At 41.6% G+C, this 17,615-nt stretch overlaps 1 long non-coding RNA gene across 1 annotated transcript in view; it reads left to right on the top strand.

Annotated features, from left to right (window-relative positions):
• The first annotated feature begins 11,822 nt into the window (after positions 1-11,822).
• LOC133384996 (uncharacterized) overlaps positions 11,823-17,615 on the top strand; it is a 97,232-nt gene continuing 91,439 nt past the window's right edge. The window contains exon 1 of the long non-coding RNA XR_009762751.1: positions 11,823-11,908. This is a non-coding gene — a long non-coding RNA (uncharacterized LOC133384996). The remainder of the gene's footprint in view (positions 11,909-17,615) is intronic.

Raw genomic sequence — 17,615 nt, 5'->3', positions numbered from 1 at the left:
CAATTAAATGAAAATGTCAAAGGATGACTGTGTTTTGGCTCTCATATTATTTTGGAAAGTGCTAATTTGATAAATTTGGCTTTAAAATAAGAACTGAATCAAATTCTCATCCATCCCTAGTAAAAGCTGGCATGCTAACACATGCTAAGGTCAGCTATCCAAATATTCTCATGGATAAAAATGTTAAAGGCTGTCTATAACATTAGGCAGAGTCTCTAACATTAGGCAGATGCTGGGGTGGTGAGACAGCAGCAATTGCACCTAGATGTTCCTTCTAAGCACCTCATCTATTCCCCTCTGTTGCTACACAGATTGTCCTGGGCCCCCAAATCTGGCTTCTTGCCTCAGGTGTGGTTAAGGCTATCCTGTCACCAGTGTTGAAATAATATGCAGTTGCCAGTCAAGTCAGCTTATGTACATGGAATGGGAAAGGGACACTATCTTGTCCTTCACCCCAGGCAGCAAAATGTTTTGGACCAGTTCCGTCAATTACATGACAACATGAAAGTAATTTTTCACTCTGAATGATAGTACAAGAAACGTCTGCTACAGAATTAAATTAGCTTTGTCCCTGAATCACACACTCCCCAAATATTTGGCTATAACTAAGGATTTGTGAGAATGAGTGGTTTGGGAGGAAAATGAATATTTTTGACTTATTTTATCCAAATTTACCACCTAATCCAACAATCCCACAAATAAAAGGAAAGAATGTTTTAGTGCTGGACCAACATGTATGAATAAAAGACATGCCTAATTAAAAAAAAATTACTTGAAATATATTTCTTTTTGTTCTTTTTCTAGTGACCTGGACAGGTATTGCTCTGTTATATAAGAAGACAGAAAGTCTTAAATATCTGTGAAATTCCTATAGGTTAAAATGGGATTTTCCAAATTTTGACCTTGCTTATGCTAGGGCTTTTAAAAAATATATAATTCTTAGAATTTTTTAAAAGGACTTTTCTGTGCAAATTCTTTCAGGCATCATTTTGTACCTTATTGTTCACTTTGACATCACTTTAACATAGGAACATACAGTATTTCATGGTTCTGATGAATAGGGTTGATTTGCTGAACAAAGGTTTCCTGTAAACCTTGGCAGGTTTCTGCATTCTGCGGATGGTACTTTCCAGACCAATATTCTTTGTAGGTGGAAGGTGGGAGGCAAAAATCAAAACCACAGTCTTTCAAGATGGAGGGAAAAACCACATCCTGTTAATGCTATGAAGATGAATGGTAACCTAATGATCAGTAGAAATGCTTTAATCTTTTTGCATATAAGAATAGTAGCATAAACCACTTCCTGTACTAATAAAATGGTCTCTGTGTTGCTAGAGCCAATAGAAAGGAAAATTATTATGGAGCCAAAATATCTAAGGAAGCAGACTTAAAGGAGACAGCTAAAATCTAAGCTAGATTTAGTAAAATATAACACTATACTACAAGTTGAAATAATTATTTAGTTTATTCCATATGACTATCTGAAAGACTTTCTTAATTACCTGTGGCATTACAGGCTGATTGATATTCTAGAATCAAAAGTCTAAGAAGAGTAAAGTAAATTTCAGATTCATTCATACTCCAAAAAGTGTGATCATTATTAGTTCCCTGGCTTAATTTTTAAACCATATAAATAGTAAAGAGGTTGAACAGGCTCACATATTGCTCTTACAGCTTGGCTCCTATGCACCCATACTTTGTCTCAATCTTCCTTTGCTAGTTGGGGAACACTGAAGAAGAAGATAGCACTGAGTGCCCATTGAGTCCATGTTTTTCTTCCTTATATGCTTATATGGGTTGGAGAGAATGGTACACACAATTCATCGATACTAAATGTAGAGAAGGAAACTAGAGTAGGAGCCACGAGGCTTTGTGACAAGTGATAGATAGTTTCCGGTTTCTCTATGCCCGAATCCCATGCTAGATCATTCCAGAGAAGAGAACTAAAGAGTAGGGAATTTCCAAAGCATCTTCTCTGAACCTATGTGGACCAGCCCTGTAGTCAGCCTCCTTGTTAGGTGGGGCAGCCACCTTTCTAGTTTGGGCATTAGGGGGGAGAGATGCATAGTGCCAGCCAATCCCCCTCTCACTGGTGGAGATGACATCAGGTCCACGCCAGGAAAAGGGAAAGACTGTGACCCCCCACACACACTCACTGTTCCTCTATCCAGAGAGGGTGTTAACTTACATGAATAAGTTTCATCTGTTGAATTGTCTCATTCCTGAGATACCCAGGAATATCAAACTCAAATATTGACTTTGCCTATACATATAGTCCTCTTTCACATGTGGTCTGTCCCTGTGTTCTGATTTTTCATAAACTGAACTACTTTGATAATGACAGTGAGCTCCAGAACTCAGCTTTGATGCTACATTAGGTATACATTAGTTTTAGATTCCACCTGAAAAACTTGTCCATACTACAAGTTTAAGGAATGGCAGAGAGAAAAGAAATATGGTAGGGTATGTTTGTTAATGCCTCCTTCATAATCCCCCCTTCTAGTCTTGTTCCTGACCTTTAGCTTTTCCTTCCTGTTGGAAAATCAGAGGGAAGCTTTTTAACTGGCTGCTATATAAACAACTAACAAAGCAATTGGAGGATTTTTTTTAATTGGTTGGTGGGTTGATTGTTCTGTCCAGAAACTCTGAAAAGTCCTCATACTGAGCTGAACATATTGGGAAAATCAGAAATTAGGCCTGAGTTGTAGCCTAGGTGGCCAGCCAGCCAGCCAGCTAACTGTAGTGTACACTACAATATTTCTATTCCTCCAGGGCTGTTTTTATCCTATTCCATCAAGTACAGAAAAAGAAGAAAAATAGCCACTATGATTGTGTATATAGTGAGTGCTTGAAAACAGTAAAGGTTAACTTAGGGTAGCCATTTTTTCCCAGGTCACTTTAACTTATCTGTTTATTTCACCCTTTAACAATAAGCACCCAATTCTTCCCTTAATCATCTTCATAACTGCAGAATAAGCAAACTGTTACTCCTTACTGCAGGCAAACAAACATGCTTCTTCATTGATGCCTGGGTAGAGAACACAACTGAAATTAAAACTGAAAAGCAGAGCAAAGGAAAGGCAAAGGAGTGGAGTCTATCTCAAGCCTATAATACAAAGTTCTAATATTTAACTCTTGAAGGTTTATTTGTACTATACAGGCTGTTTTTTTCAGGGTCACTCAAGTAATTATAGGGTCATTGTGATCATGAAATATCCACCCTCAGTCAGGGAAAGTCTTGAGTGAGCAGACTTTTGGGGGCCCTTCCAGATGAGGTTTTTGTTGTGCATTTGCCCTGCCTTATTTCCTGAGTATGTCAGAAGGTCCTATTCTTAAATTCTTCCTGTACTTAAAACAAGCTAACATTTTTAAAAAAGATTATCATTGTCTGTCATGTCACAAAAAGAAGACAATTTCCCCAAAAATCCTGACAAGGGGTAAACCATAGCTCTGGGGGGGGTGCTTTTATTCCCCCCCCCCGCTACAGGGCTGTCCAGACCCTGCATTTTTCATCTGAGGTTCTTTTTCATATGCCCCCTCTGAGGGAGGTGCAGAGGCGGCAACATGAGATTGGGCCTTCTCAGTGGTGGCTCCTAACTGTGGAATGGTCTCTCCAGACAGATGCACCTAGTACCATTGCTATCAATTTTCAGTTGCCAAGTGACATCATTTTTATTCACCAGGGATTTTGCTCTTATTATTATTATTATTATCTTTATTTATACCCCGCCCTTTTTTCCAAACTGGAACTCAAGGCGGCTTCTAGATAAAAATAGCACATATCATTAAGAACCTATAAAAATATAAAACATATAAACATATAAAATCAGCATTAAAACAGGATTAAACTATTAAGATGTTAAAACCAGTTACTCTTAAAAAACTGCAGCCCAGTTTAGGAGCATACAAGTAAAACAATAACATACAGCATCCTCTTCAGTCACTACCCTTAAAACCTTCAGTTCCAAAGGCCTGCCGGAAGAAAAAAGTCTTTAGCTGTCGGCGGAAAGACTGCACAGAGGAGGCCATTCTTTCCTCCCTAGGGAGGGAGTTCCAGAGCCTAGGGGCAGCCACCAAAAAGGCCCTATCTCGTGTCCCCACCAGTCGCACTTGTGAAGGTGTTGGGATCATGAGAAGGGTCTCTGCTGAATATCTCAGGGCCCGGGCAGGTTCATATAGGGAGATACGGTCTGACAAATAGCCTGGACCTAAGCCGTATAGGGCTTTATAGGTCATAGCCAGCACTTTGAATTGTGTCTGGAAACAGACTGGCAGCCAGTGGAGCTGTTGCAGCAGGAGAGTTGTATGGTCCCTGTAACCAGCCCCAGTTAACATTCTGGCTGCAGCTCGTTGCACCAACTGAAGTTTCTGAACAGTCTTCAAAGGCAGCCCCACGTAGAGCGTGTTACAGTAGTCTGAGCGGGATGTAACTAAGGCATGTGTCACCATAGCCAAATCAACCGACTCCAGGAACGGGCACAGTTGGCGCAATAGTCTTAACTGTGCAAAAACATTCCTGGCCACCGCAGAAACCTGGGCCTCCAGGTTTAAGGCTGAGTCCAGGAGCACACCCAAACTGCGAACTTGCGTCTTCAGGGGGAGTGTAACCCCATCCAGCACAGGCTGAACCCCTATTCCCTGATCCGCCTTTTGACTGACTAGGAGCACTTCTGTCTTGTCTGGATTAAGCTTCAGCTTGTTCACCCTCATCCAGTCCACCACTGCTATCAGACACTGGTTTAGAACCGAGACAGTTTCCTTGGAATTAGGTGGAAAGGAGAAGTAGAGTTGGGTGTCATCTGCATACTGATGGCACCGAACCCCAAACCTCCGGACAACCTCTCCCAGCGGTTTCATGTAGATATTAAATAGCATGGGGGACAAAACTGAACCCTGAGGGACCCCACAGGCCAACGGCCAAGGAGTCGAACAGGAATCCCCCAGCACCACCTTCTGGGTTCGACCCTCCAGGAAGGAACGGAGCCATCTTAAAACGGTGCCCCCAAGTCCCATCCCGGTAAGGCAACCCAGAAGGATACCATGGTCGATGGTATCGAAAGCCGCTGAGAGGTCCAACAGAACCAACAGGGACACACTCCCCCTGTCCAGTTCTCTGCGTAGGTCATCTACCAAGGTGACCAAAGCTGTCTCCGTCCCATAGCCAGGCCCGAAACCAGACTGAAATGGATCCAGATAATCTGTTTCATCCAGGAATCCCTGTAGATGGGAGGCCACCACACACTCTATTACCTTGCCCAGGAATGGGATATTAGACACTGGCCGATATTTATCCATAATAGAGGGGTCAAGGGAGGGCTTTTTCAACAAAGGCCTTACAACTGCCTCCTTGGAACTCTGCCTTGTTGTAGGGAGGCATTGACCACTTCCTTCACCCATTCGGCTAGGCCCCCTCCGGCACTTTTAATAAGCCAGGAAGGGCAAGGGTCTAACAGACATGTGGTGGGCCTCACCTCTCCAAGGATCCTGTCCACATCCTCTGGTTTTACAAGTTGAAAAGAATCCATTATTATTGGACAAGCAGGAGCCAAAGTTACATCCACTGAGCCTGTATCAACCATAGCATCCAAGTCAGAACGAATCTGAACGATTTTGTCTGCGAAGTGTCGTGCAAATTCTTGACAGCGGGCTGATGAGTGGTCTAAATTACCCTCTCGGGGGCCAGAATGTAGGAGACCCCTGACCACTCGAAACAACTCTGCAGGTTGGCTTCCCGCAGACACAATGGTGGCTGAAAAGAATAATTTCTTTGCTGCCCGCACTGCTATGGAGTAGGCCTTCAGATAGGCTCTAGCCCCTGTTCGGTCAGACTCACTCCGAGTCTTCCGCCAACGTCGCTGTAGTCTCCGTCTCATTTGTTTCATCACCATCAGCTCCCTGGTAAACCAGGGGGCTGGTTTGGCTCCATTCCGTGAGAGGGGACGCTCAGGAGCGATCATGTCCACCTCCCTGGCCATTTCCCCATTCCAGAGGTCAGCCACAGCTTCGACAGAATCACCTGCCGACGTGACAGGAAAAACCCCAAGAGCTCTCAGGAAACCATCCGGATCCATCAGCCTCCTGGGGCGGACCATCCTAATCGGTCCCCCACCCCTGCAGAGGTTTTGAGTCCCGGTGAGTCTGAACCCAACCAGGTAGTGATCTGTTCATGACAACGGAACTACAGAGAGTTCCTCCACACCAAGATCACCATCATCTCATCCAGCACAGAACACAAGGTCCAGAGTGTGGCCAGCAGCATGAGTAGAACCAGATATTACTTGGGACTGACCCATGGTTGTCATGGAGGCCATGAAATCCTGAGCCACTCCCGCCAGAGCGGTCTCGGCATGGATGTTGAAGTCACCCAGTACAACAAACCTAGGTGATTCCAACACCAACCTCGAGACCACCCCGGCTAGCTCAGGAAGGGAGTTCATCTTTTAGTTGGGTGGGCATGTCCTTTTTGTGTTATTGCACAATGAACACTTTTAGTTAATAATGTTCTTTTATCTTTTGTTGTATTTTAAATTTGGTATTATTTGCTTTTTTTAAAAAAAAAATTGCTTTGAGACAAAAAATGTTGTAGTAAATGACAAATTAACAACAATAACAATGCAGGGGAAGGGATCTGTGGTTCTCCAGATATCGTTGGACTCCAATTCCCATCAGCTCCAGCCAGCATGACCAGAAGTCAGGGATGAGAGGAGTTGTAGTCCAGCAATATCTGGAGGACAATATGTTTACTACCCATGATATACTTCTGGAGTGGTTAACTTGTGACCCTCCAGAGGCTGCTAAATAACATTTTCCCTGACTAATGACCACGCTGGCTTGGGCTGATGGGTGATGGAGTCCAGCAACATCTGGAGGGTCAGAGGTAAGCTACCCTGATCTACTGAGTCCCTAGTACTTATCAGGCTAGCTCTTGAACGCTGGAAAGGAGCCATGGGCTCCTTCTGGGAGGAAAGGTGGGTTATAAATTTAAGAAAGAAAGAAAGAAAGAAAGAAAGAAAGAAAGAAAGAAAGCTAGGTAAAGGATATGGTTGTCACATGCTTCTGTCCCCATTGAAATGTTTTCTTAAAAGTCCACACTATGGGTGTTGTCATGTTTGATGACACTGGTATGAATGCACCCAGTGAGATGCACAGGCATTGGAAAAACTTAAAAGCATTGATATTTGAGTACTATTCATCAAACTGTTCTGCATCATTACACACATATATATTAAGGTGAAAAAACTGTGAATATGTCAGTCTTAATTTAATTTGAATATGTACTTGGTTTTGTACACATTATTTGCAGCTTTTATTAAAATTTGATTTTTTAATTTATTATTAATTCTAGAAATCCAACTAACTGTGCAATCCTAACCAAGTCCACTCAGAAGTAATTCCTATTATAGTCAATGGTGCTTAATCCCAGGTAGGGATATAAGGAGGCAGCACTTTCCATCCAGTCCTGTGTTCATTGCTATCAGTGCTGTTTCCATTCCACTACAGTTTGGTTTCCACTAAAATCTACATTGCTCATATTGCTATCCACTATGGCTGAAACTAATGTAATTAATTACATAATTAATTTCAAAGCATTTCAATGGAAGGGAAATGTAAAAAATATGCAAAAATGCAGAAAATAATGTAATGATTTACATAATGTTTGTGGACAAAAACCCCCAATAGTGAATATCATGTCTATTCAGTTGCATGATTTCCGTTCCTGACCTCCAATGAACATGAGAACCGTAGCAATTTCCGCTCTTGTTACCAATGCAATTCTCCAACATCCTTACTCCCAGATAAGTGGGGATAAGATTGCAAAGTAATCTAAACACCACCATATCAAAATTTGAGGTGTACCTATATATACCAACAAGATTGGGTCACTAAACCTACAGTCCTTATACAGGAATAAGCACCACTAATTCAATAGCTCTTCCTTCTGAGTAAATGTGTAGGATTGCACTGTCGCATTTCTTGCAGCGGCTGATCTACCACATTCAAGGCTAATACAAGTATTAATGATACGGCTGTATACTAGAGCCAGTATGGATTTTTTGTGTTCCACTATGTTAAATTGAAAATACCCTCCCACACCATTCTGCTCAAAGGCACATGTCACCAAATTCTTCTAAGCCACACGGTAAGTGTGACAGACCAAGCCAAATTGTGTTTGCATTTTTACAAATTTGTAGGGCAGTTCAATATCTCAGAGAGGAGGTCAGGTCTCCTGCTTCCCTGGTGCATTCACTATAGCTGCCCAATTTCCCTGCTTTTTAAATATATGCAGCTATAGGTACATTCTTAAACCTCAAGGTGTTTTGCCTATTAGTGAATATAATTAGGGACATAATCCTATATGAAGACCTGCCAGCTAGGGAATGGGATTCAGCAGAATCCTTGCCACTTTGATGAAACTCCAGATGCACTGCCGCCATGATAGAGACAATGGAACACCTTAGATACACTGGCAGAAGGGTCAGCCGGCAGATAAGTACAAAGCTGAGTCATGTGGGGGACATATGCAGCACAGGAGAGGAGCACACTTACATCATATCCTACACTGCTTCAATCCATACTCATGTTTCCAATGAAGGTGTAAATTTGCACCAACATCAGATTTCAATGGGAGAGAGAAATTTTTAAAAATGGTAACCCTTAACTCAAGGAAAAGCACCACATAGTAAGATTCAAATTAGATGACTACTGCATGGCTGAAGAATCTCAGGATGGCTGCAGGTAATCTGGATGAGGTAAACAGGATTCAAGCAGGAATATGAATACTGATTTTGTAATATGATTTCATCTGTCTGACATTTTTCCCCAAGCAGAAAAATGCCAAACAGTCTTGTTTTGAGGTGTGATTAATTATTTCATGGTGCTCCTTGGTAATACAAGAAATATTTTTGGGGTTCTCTTTAAGTTTATTCAAAACAGCTTTTCAACAAGAACATCAAGATTTGGCAAGCATGTGTCATGCAACACTTCACAATGAAAATTATTATAACAGCTCTAATTTAATTGAAATTTACTGACAAGCATGGGTTCATATCAGTGCAGTGCTTTGAGGAGCATAGAAAATGCTTTTTTGAAAAAGAGATGTCACACAATGTAAAAATGTGTTCATTATGTTCAGTTTCAGAGAACACGTGTCATAATGGAAAGCACATGTCCTGTTCATTTTGCTTATCAAAATGTCATAGTCAAGTCCACACTAGATAAACCATTAAGAAGTCCACCCACTGGGGATAAATTATGAGAAACATATCTGGGCCTCCTGCAACAGTGAAGTAGATTTATTTATGCTGTGATCCTAAAGTGCACTTGGAAGTAAGTACCATTGAAGCCATCCAAACAATTGTGAGGTTTGATGAAACAGTGGTAATTTGACAACATTAGCACTAGCAACAAATGATGTTCTCTGCTGAAAAATCATTTATGTCATATGCTGTGCTCAGGACCTAAGTACATGTGACTTCAATGACATTAACAATAAAATAATGTATTTTAAAAGACTAAATACTACTCTGTGAGCAAGTGAGATCAAGATCAAAACTCCAGCTGTAGCTTTTCCCCTAATGCTAGCTGTTGCTACAACAAGGGGATGGGAGGATTGTAGCTGGGGAAGGAAGGCTTAACCCTCCCCTAAACTGTGATCTTGATAACAATCCTCCCAATACTGAATTTTGAAACTTTATTTTTACCCCGCCCTTTTTCCAAACTGGAACTCATATCCCTGCTATTCACTTTAAAATGCATGATGTGTATGCTAATTACATTGTTAATGTAATATATAGTGAGACCCTCAGAAACAATGGATTCTTGGATAAGCTGAGGTTCCATAAACAATCTTTACATTCTTAAAGAGGTCCCTTTTGACTCTAATGTTTATTGTTCCAACTGTTGCTTCTGCAGGGATTGAAAGTTTAGGAAATATTTAAATGTGAGCTACTGTCAGTTGCCATTAGGAGTGGAAAGATCTGTCTGTTCTGCTCTCTGTTTCTCATTTTTCCAATGTTACATTCAGTTCTCTACATTTCTGCAGCAATCTGCAATTTTTTAAAAAATCCTCATGAAAATTCTCCACCATTTCAGTGTGAATTTCTCCAAATAAACACATTTTTGTAGGCAGTTTTGACAAAGGTACAGATTTTTGCAAGCCATTTCTCATCATTTCATGCCTTTTTGCATGTTATTTTCACTCATGCAATCATTTTTCTGCACACTTTCCCCTAACATATGCATTTTTGTAAATGTTGTTTAGTTGGCGAACTGCATCCCAAAATTCTAATAAATGTGAATTTCAAAGGATGGCTCTGTTTTGGTTCTCATATTGTTTTAGAAATTGCAAATTTGGTAAATTCAAAATTTGAAATTGAAATCTGAAATGCAAACTGAATCAAAATTCTCACCCATCCCTAATTGTCATAGGGCTTAAATGAAGAACATGCAGTGTGTGCACTGGTTCTTTTAACCACCAGGGCTGTTGGTTGGAGGACAAAAACATGCTGGGACACTATAACACAGGGTGGGGATGGGGAAACTGTGGCCCTCTAGCTGTTTTGTACTCTAGCTCCCATCAGCTCCAGCCAGCAGGGTCAATGGTCAGGCATTATGGAAGTTGTAGTCCAACAACAGTTGGAGAGCCACCGGCTCCCCACCTTTGTTCTAACAAGTTTGAATCCTAAGTTAGATCAGATGACACCAGAGGACAATCTGCTGCAACTGTCTGACGAAAAGATCCCAGAACTGCTACTTTCACTCACCAAGGCAGACCAGTAGGATCTCTCTCTCCCCCTGCCAGACAGCTGAGCTTTGGCTTGACCAAGCTATTTGCCCATCTTTACATCTAAATGCCTAAGTCCTTTGGAGTAAAAAAGCACTTGAGGCTTAGGCAGTTTTACAAATTAACAACAACAGCAATAATAATGATGATGATGTCACAAGTGTATAGCCTCCGGGGCTTTAATAATGCAGGAGTAGTACCTAGAACATGGGAATCTGTGGCCCTTCAGATGTCGTTGGACTACAACTTCCATCGTCCCTGACCTCTGGCCATGCTGTCTGAGAAGGATCAGAGCTGGAGAGCCAGAGATTTCCCACTTCTGATCTAGAGAGTACTATTAGTCAAGAAAGCAACATAGTTTAAAATACAACCAGCTGTGTTGTAAGTAGGGTGGTCAGGTAAAAAAGAAGATAGGGCTCCTGAGCTTTTAACAGTTGTGCTAAAGAGAGGATTTCAGGAGGTGTAGCTTGAAGCCAAAGCAAGTTCTTAATTTCCAGGTCCCCCTCCCCCGACACTAAGGTCAGGTTTGTGTACATTTGACATGGGCAATCTATCTATGTGACGTCACTTGCTATGTGGACTGACTGATTATAACCATACCAAGTCACACTCTCATTTTTGGAGGGGTATGTTTGTGATTGAAATCAGCCAAAATGTAAGGAGAACTAATGGATACAAATAGTTCCCACACATGGTGCATGAAATCCATGAAGGTGGCTGCTTGCTTGAACTGGGCTTCTCCAGATACTGCCAAAATCCTTCCCTTTTCTGGTTCCTATTCATTTGCCACCAAGAAAGAAAGCAACTCCTCCAACCTTTGCATGCCAGAAAATGACTATAGTTACACAACAAATAGGACATTTTCAAAGCAGAGTATTGAATTTCTGCATAGCTAATACACAACATGAAACAATAACCCTTTAATCAGACATTTGCCCATTCAGTGGAAGTATTGGATCATTGTTCTGTTTCAATGAGCAATCTGTACCTAAGGGTGTGGTGTGTTTGCACCAGCTGTTGTGCATCAGATTTCCCAGAACATACCTCAGGCAGCTGGATAAATCTGCAGCACCTCATTCTTTGTGCTGTTCCAGATGGGTGGCTCCTTTCTGGATTTTATTTCAAGTAAGTTAATACCACAATAAAGTGGTACTAATTTCCTGAAATGTTCTGCATATATTTGGAGACTAATCATATTTTGCTAGTTGGAACTGCATGCTGATGTGCTTACCCACAAGTAATTTTACTTGCAAATAGGCTTTCTAGCAGGTAATTTACTTATGAATGGACACTCTGACTTACATGAAGTTCCAGACCTGTTCATTTCAATGGAGTTTTATTCCCAAGTAAGTGTGTGTAGGATTGTAACTGGCTGTTCAAAGAGGCCCATTTGATACGTCTTTGACCAGTATCTTATGGTTTCCTTTCTGAATTTAGGACTTCCAAAGAGCAGTCCAGTGTATACAATGCAGTTGAAGAACAAGTGAAGGGTAAATCAAACCAGAACTTTTGTTTTGTTTAAATCATGAAAGAAAAATTAGATACCATAACATACATCATAGAGGAACTAGTCATCTGATTTCTTCTTGAGAATCAGTTGATTCTGAGATAAAAACATACACAAATTCCACTGGGGACAAAAAAAAGAATATGTTCTCTCCTGGTTTGGACAAGGAGCCAATGGAGCATGATGCAGCAATGCAGGTAAGTAGTTACAGCACCTAGAAGAGGTCCAAGTGGGCAGCTTGCTCCAATAACATCTTCCTCTGGAATTTAATGGCAAATCAGGGCCACAATAAAGTCTTAAAGTAGACTGAAGGCTCTTATGCTCCCAGGGTCAGATTTCTTATCTGGCTCCATCCCTTCCTACAGGAATGGAAGGCCTTAAAGGGACAGGCCTCAGGATTGAAGCCCAGTATTTCTCCTCCTTCCTGACAAGTCTTTCCAGATGTATTGCCTGTGATGACTGGGCAACCTGGGGATGTGGCTCTCTAGTATAGATAGGGTTGATTCCTCAAGGAGAGTAAAGATTCTGGAAGTTCTGACTTGGGAGTTTCAGGCTCCAGAGCCCCTGCTGCTGAGCTTGGGTTGTGACTCAAGCCTGGCCACGGCAATGGGGCCTGGGTGATCATCTGATGCTTTCAGCCTGATGGATTGAACAGACCTCTTGGAACTAGGGCCCAGCCGCTGTTCTGGATGGAGACTGCCAGCTGCCAGCAGTACCACTGGGCTGGTGGATCTAACCAGTTCCTTCTTCTCCGTGTCAGGGCCCAGGCTGTTGCTCTGGGCAGGGGTACTGACACAAAGTAATGGGCACCTGTCTTTGAGCTTCTGTTGATATTTACTCATATTGAAAACAAGGCTGCTAACTGAGAAGAACAAAAGGTCTGACCTTTCCTGTGACTGTCAACTGCATCTTAATGTGCAGAAATCAGCTGGTGATTGACATGATCTCGTGTCACCCTCTGCATGCGAAACTGCCATTAAAGACACAGAGACAATGGCTGATTGAAAATCCTAAGGTGAATCTAAACGTATGCTCAATTAAGTGAATAGGAGGAAAATCTCATTACATATAGAGAAAACTCTATGCATCCCAAGTTAAGCTGACTGGAATTACAGGAAGAAACAGGCCCTGTTAAGATTTGTGTGATTTTGAACTTCTATTTAGGCATAATCTTCCAGGACAGCAAAGGCTCCTGCTTAATATTATACTACTGGCATACTTTTTAAAAAATGTGTTGCTGCTGTCAAGGTATTATGGTAAACCTTTTTGCTTGTCCTAGTCAGGCAGGAAGGTTTAACACTCTGCAGTGACAGCATTTTTAAGTGTATTGAACTCTTCCCAACATTGTGGTCTTCAGATGCTTTTGGTAGAATTTACCCAGCTGCAGTATTTAATAAGGTAATTATAACCACTAATGATTACTCCTCTTTAACCACCCAAGAAGGGGGAAAGAACCTTTGATATGACCAGTATTGTCCACAGAGTGTAACCATTCCTTCACAGAAGAAGGAAACTGCCTAACAGCCATGCAAATCATTGCAGTGCTCTCTGTCACAAGCTATATCTATTTGATTGCTGTCTGTTCTTGTAAGGATGGAAACAGCTGTTTGGTAAATGAGGTGGTGGTGAAAAGAGGGCTAATTAATTGAGTGTATTTATTTACCAGGACTTTTTCACAGTTGTCATTGGATAACTTCAGGGCAACTTTGTAGCAGTTGTAATTTGCATAGATTCCTGTGAAGTTCACTCCAAAATTGACTCATCCCTCTGTATGTGTGTGTGCACGCATTATAGCAAAATCAACTATTTGATCTGATTGCCTGTCAATTGATCCTGGAAAATCTATTATTATTATTATTATTTATTTATTTATTTATTAAATTTAGTAGTCGCCCATCTGGCTGGTTTACCAGCCACTCTGGGCAATGTACAACATAAAAACATATAATTCACATTAAAACCTTAAAATTCCAACAAGTTACCATTGAGAGCCCACAGCAAGAACTTTCCATTACCTTTCAGTTGAGAATGTTTAGGAGGGTGTTACTATTTAAATAGGAAAGAGCAGTCTGCTGAATAAGAGGGTAGGATTTCTGCATCTTTAATAGCTGTGTGGAAGAGAGAAAGTCAGCAGGTGTAGCATGTATGACAAGCTACACCAGCTATTAAAGAAACAGAACGGTAAAACTGCATAAATTTTAGGGAAGGTGATTGAGAGGGTTGTGGTGCAGCAATTGCAAGTACTCTTGGATGAAACAGATTATCGTGACCCATTCCAGTCTGGGTTCAGGCTTGGTTATGGGGCTGAATTGGCCTTGGTTGCCCTGATGGATGACCTTTATCAGGAGAAGGACAGGGGGAGTACTGTTATTCTTACTTGATCTCTCAGCGGCTTTTGATGCCATTGACCATGGTATCCTTCTGGGCCGACTTGGTGAGCTGGGTATTGGAGGAACTGTTTTACAGTGGTTCCGATCCTATCTTCATGGTTGTTTTCAGATAATAGCTTTCGGTCCCCTGGCAGGTGTGCTGTGGGGTGCCGCAGGGTACCATATTGTCCCCCATGCTGTTTAATATCTATATAAAGCCCTTGGGAGCAGTCATCAGGAGATTTGGGGCAAGGTGTCAGCAGTATGCTGACGACACCCAGCTCTATTTCTCTGTAACATCTGAATCGGGAGAGGCCGTGCAAGCCCTGGACCGGTGCTTGGACTCGGTGGTGGGCTGGATGAGGGCCAATAAACTGAGTCTGAATGCTAGCAAGACGGAGGCACTGTGGGTTGGTGGTTCCCAAGTTCAGATAATTGGTCAGTTGCCTACTTTCGATGGGGTTGTACTCCCTCTGAAAGAGCAGGTCCATAGTCTGGGGGTGCTCCTGGATCTTCTTTGTCGCGAGAGGCCCAGGGGACCTATGTGGCTAGGAGTGCCTTTTACCAGCTTTGGCTGATAATAATAATATAATAATATAATAAAACTTTATTTATTAGTCGCCCATCTGTCTGACTTAACGGACACTCTGGGCGACGTACACAATATAAAATACAATATCAACATATTCATAAATCACAGTATTAATATCATATCATCTAAAAAACCATCCTACACTGATACAATATAAAGCCTAACCCACCCCAGAGATCCCATAGGCCTGCCTGAAAAGCCAGGTTTTTAAGGCGCAGTGAAAGGTCATCAGGGAGGGGGCATGCTGAAGGTCAAAGGGAAGCAAGTTCCAGAGGCTGCAGCCGTTTCTGGACTGGGATAGCCTGACCACTGTCGTCGATGCACTGGTAACCTCTAGGCTGGATTACTGTAATGCGCTTTATGTGGGGCTGCCCTTGAGGTTGGTCTGGAAGCTGCAGCTAGTGCAAAATGCAGTGGTGAGACTGCTCACTGGGGCAGGGTATCGCCAACATGTCACCCTGCTGCTGAAAGAATTGCACTGGCTGCCCATTTGCTACCAGGCCAAGTTCAAGGTTCTAGTTTTGGTGTACAAAGTCCTATACAGCTTGGGACCAGGATACCTGAAAGACCGTCTTACCCCTTACATACCCAGTCGATCACTGCGCTCTGCAAGTGAGGGCCTCCTGCAGATACCATCTTATCAGGAGGGTCGTTCTGTACAATATAGGAAATGGACCTTTAGTGTGGTGGCACCTACCCAGTGGAATTCCCTCCCCTTAAATATTAGGCAGGCACCATCTCTGCTATCTTTTCAGCGCCTTTTGAAGACTTTCCTCTTCCAGCAAAACTTTTAAGTTGAGACCTATCCCAGTCTGCGTCTGTCTTAGAATTGCTTTTAATATGTCTTTTAATATCTTTAACCCTTTTTTAAAAAAGATGTTTTTAAAGGTTTTTTTTAATGTTTTTAACATTGTTTTGTTTTAATGTATTTTAAGGTCTTTTTACCATGTTTTAAAGTGTTTTTAGTGTTTCTGTTTGCTGCCCTGGGCTCCTGCTGGAAGGAAGGGCGGGTTATAAATAAATAAATAAATAAATAAAATTGCTTACTCTCTCTAGACTTCTGTTGGGTACTCTGTATGTTGTCCTGGGCAGTGTAGTTCCTAGACTATAAACAAACAAATAAAAAAGATGTAGGGTCTGCTTGAAAAATAAAGATTTATTCAGGAATACTCAGAAATAAGTAGACCTTCCCTTGGGGAGGTGGGTATGGGATTGTAGCCTGAGAATTTAACTGGAAATAGATGAAGACTAGACATGCAATAAATCCACCACGTTGTTATGATTAATTGCTCTGTGGCATTTCCAACAGAAGACATAGTGTTTCTGATGTTATAGTATTTCAGACCCTTGAGGAAAAAAATGGTTCACAAGCATGCAAAATGCTGAAAGGTGATATATACATGCAATAAATATTATATGTGTGTGTGTGTGTGTGTGTGTGTGTGTGTATATATATATATATATATATATATATATATATATATATATATAATATTTATTGCATGTATATCTCACCTTTCTTCCAAGAAGCTTAAGGTGTCGTACATGCTTCTCCCTCTCCATTTTATCCTCACAACAAACCTGTGAGGTACGTTAAGCTGAAAGACTGTGACTGGCCTGAGGTCACTCAGACGTTTCATGGCTGAGTGGGAATTTGAACCCTGGTCTCCCAGGTCCAACACTTTAACTGCTATATCTACTGGCTGTCTATTCAGGTAGTAATGTACCCCTCCTATGAGCAGTGTTTCTCTCAGTTGGCAGGAAATGGTTCTATATTTCATCCTAACTTCTCTCTAGCAATCAACATTGTACTTGGGATGGGGTTTGGATTTATTTATTCATTAAATTTATATCCCACCCTTTCTCCCAAAAGGAGCCTAGGGTGGCAAACAAAAACACCAAAAGCACTTTAAAACATCCTAAAAATGAGAGTTTAAAACATATTAAAAAGAAGACATCTTTAAACGTATATTAAAATAAAACATCTTAAAAAAATCATTTAAAAAATAACAACTTAAAAAATATCTTTAAAAGCAATTCCTATACAGATGCAGACTGGGATAAGGTCTCTATTTAACAGATATGTTGAAAGGGGAAGGACTTCAGTAGGCATCGAACAGATAACAGGGATGGTGCCTGGTATCTGCAGGAGGCTCTCAACTGCAGAGCGTAGGGATCAACTGGGTATATAAGGGGTAAGACGGTCTTTCAGGTATCCTGGTCCCAAGCTGTATAGGGCTTTGTACACCAAAACTAGAACCTTGAACTTAGCATTGCCATGGCAATTGCAGAACCATCAGTTGATGTGGGGTAAACTCTTGGCCTCCTCAGGTCATTTGACCCTGCAGACACTTTGGGTATGGG

Source organism: Rhineura floridana, chromosome 5 (assembly GCF_030035675.1).
Source record: "Rhineura floridana isolate rRhiFlo1 chromosome 5, rRhiFlo1.hap2, whole genome shotgun sequence".
Taxonomy (NCBI): Eukaryota; Metazoa; Chordata; class Lepidosauria; order Squamata; family Rhineuridae; genus Rhineura; species Rhineura floridana.
Note: the sequence above shows the minus strand (reverse complement) of the source record. Positions and strands in the feature narration are given on the sequence as shown.